Genomic DNA, 3,223 nt, shown 5'->3' on the forward strand with positions numbered 1-3,223 from the left:
ATCTCAAAGTGCTGCTACATTCAAAATTGGGATAAAAAGTCTTTACTGGGAGGGCATGGCAGTGTCACAGAAAGAATATACAAAGCCTGCTGTTCAGAGGGAAAGCTCTGGCTCTGCCACTCACAGCTGGATAACCTTGAGCGATTGACTTAAGGTTTTCTGTGTCTATTTCCTTCTCTCTGAAATTAGAATAATATCTGCCCTCCAATATGCCTTCAAAAACTGAAGAGCTATTTATGAACTGAGATGAACACAAATGTACATTGTAAAATATGAAGTTTTGCCAAAATGCAGGGTGGTCTTATTATCCATTGCCTGAGAACACAGTGATACTCACACCTAAGGCTTATTTTTAGAGTGTTCGTGAGAGATGTATTCCTGACCCCGTGGAGTCTGGGGACAAGTCCTCAACTTAAGGCTGTGTGGCTTGGCCACATGGCCATGTGGAGGGACTCCATCTGGGAGCCTAGACGCTGAGATTATAAAGAAGAAACAAACTGAGAAGATGTGGGTAATGGGAAGGAATGGAGATGCAAAGGCAGACTCTCCTAAGGCCAGCTCCACAGGGGATGGGCCCACATGTCTCTCTGCTTTGGGTTTCTGTTGCTGCTCTTTGGGGTTTTTTTGTTTGTTTGTCTTCCATTATTACTGGAAGAAAGCTTCTTGCAGAAATTCTTTCTTGGGGTTCTTGGGACGGAGCAGTAAAATGAATGAAGCAAAGCTTCCACAGCCTCCCGTCAAGAACATCTATGCTGTTTCGGTAAGTTGGCCAGAACAAATACCTCCTCCCTTAGCACGGCGACTGTACATTGCAGCCTCCGATGTTGTCTGCAATTTTTAAAAAAGAAAAACTGATGGTAGCCGAGTGGGTTTCCCACCCTCTCATCCCCACACCCCTCCCCATCCCCAGTTGCTTTAGATCTTCCTTTCACTCTCCAGTATCTCATCTGGACTTAGCAAGTCCCCCCACTCCCAGTCCCGCCCCCTTTGCTCCCTGGTTTTCCAGATTCCAGGCCATGGTTCCCAGCATGGTGAGTGCAGAGGGCGGCCCCTAACTCCGCCCTCAGAGGTAAAGGCTGGGAAGGTGGTCACTGCTCCATGGAGACAGCACTGAGAAAAGATGCTCCTGCCGTCTCCTCTACATTTCAACCCAGCACGAGTGCTAGGACAATCTAAATGTCTCTTACACTCCTTGCCAAGTGTGCATTTTTCCACCCAGGCTTGTTGCCTGAGGGGCTCCATGCGCCAGAAAGCATAGCTTGCCCGTCTTGACAGTCAGAGGAAAGGCAGATCAGCCTCTGATGTGAGGATCTGGGTATTTCTAGTCAATTCAAATAAACCAGGAAGGCAAAAGAACATGGAAGAAAGAGTGATTTGTGCTTACAAATGAAAACAAACCACTTTTTTCCTTGTTTGCTCCACGGTTAGTAGGAAAGTTTCAAGCAGCAGCGCTACTATGTGTGGGTGAATTAGTTCGGCTGGAAGCCCTGAGCCTGCAGTCCCATAATGTTCCCAAGAGCGCTGCTGTGACATGACCACATCGTTCTCTAAGTGCTGTTTATTGCCTCCATCTGCACTGCTCAAAGTCTGGAAACAACAAACACATCCATATTTGTGACAAAACATCTACCTACTCATGACTTGGCAAACAATCATTAAAAAACAGCAATACAGGGCTTCCCTCGTGGCGTAGTGGATAAGGATCTGCCTGCCAATGCAGGGGACACAGGTTCAAGCCCTGGTCCGGGAAGATCCCACATGCCATGGAGCAACTAAGCCCGTGCGCCACAACTACTGAGCCTGCACTCTAGAGTCCACGAGCTACAACTACTGCAGCCCGTGCACCTAGAGCCCGTGCTCCACAACAAGAGAAGCCACCGCAGTGAGAAGCCCGTGCACCAAAACGAAGAGTAGCCCCCGCTCCCCGCAACTAGAGAAAGCCTGTGCGCAGCAACGAAGACCCAACACAGCCAAAGATAAACAAAACAAAACAAACAAACAAAAAACAGCAATACAATACAAGGTGACTGTGCTACTTTCACAGCCACAAGAAAACTTGTTGGGTTTCTCTTTGAGAGCCACTCTTGAAAGCACTCATTTCATATTCTCTGAAGAGAACCAGCTAACCAGGCAGACTATCTACCTGGAAACTTCCACAAAACCAGACCCCATGAGCTTCCTAAATGGGCCACACCAGAGAGGCCATCTTGTCCCCTGCGTGTGGACCGGGGTTCAGTATGTCTGGCTCCAAATCTGGTCCCTCTGGATCAACCTGAGACCCTTCCCACCCCCAGCCCCAGCCTGTACCAGATGAGCCCCTGCCAGCACGTCACCCTGTGTAAGGGCATGGGTTTCCTCTGCAAACGTGCTGGGAGAGGAAGGGGCATTGCCATCACGAATACCCGGGTTTCTGCAATTTGGTGCCACAGCACCTTCAGAAGGACTGGAGTGGCAGCAGCAATATAAGCAAGTCGACAAAGCAGGACTGTGACGTGAGTAGGCGGGTAGGCAGATGGGCAGGTAGGTAGGCTGGTATTCAGTTACTTGAAATATTAAGTTGCCCAGAGGACAAAGACATGCATCCATCACAGAATCATCCTCTAGGCAAGAAACACAAGAGAAGGAAAAGACCTACAATAACGAACCCAAAACAATTAAGAAAATGGGAATAGGAACATACATATCGATAATTACCTTAAATGTAAATGGACTAAATGCTCCCACCAAAAGACACAGACTGGCTGAATAGATACAAAAACAAGACCCATATATTTGCTGTCTACAAGAGACCCACTTCAGACCTAGAGACACATACAGACTGAAAGTGAGGGGATGGTAAAAGATATTCCATGCAAATGGAAACCAAAAGAAAGCTGGAGTAGCAATTCTCATATCAGACAAAATAGACTTTAAAATAAAGGCTATTAGAAGAGACAAAGAAGGACACTACATAATGATCAAGGGATCAATCCAAGAAGATGTAACAATTGTAAATATTTATGCACCCAACATAGGAGCACCTCAATACATAAGGCAAACACTAACAGCCATAAAAGGGGAAATCGACAGTAACACAATCATAGTGGGGGACTTTAACACCCCACTTTCACCAATGGACAGATAATCAAAATTGAAAATAAATAAGGATACACAAGCTTTAAATGATACATTAAACAAGATGGACTTAACTGGTATTTATAGGACATTCCATCCATCACAGAAT

Source organism: Phocoena sinus, chromosome 5 (assembly GCF_008692025.1).
Source record: "Phocoena sinus isolate mPhoSin1 chromosome 5, mPhoSin1.pri, whole genome shotgun sequence".
In the NCBI taxonomy this organism is placed as follows: Eukaryota; Metazoa; Chordata; class Mammalia; order Artiodactyla; family Phocoenidae; genus Phocoena; species Phocoena sinus.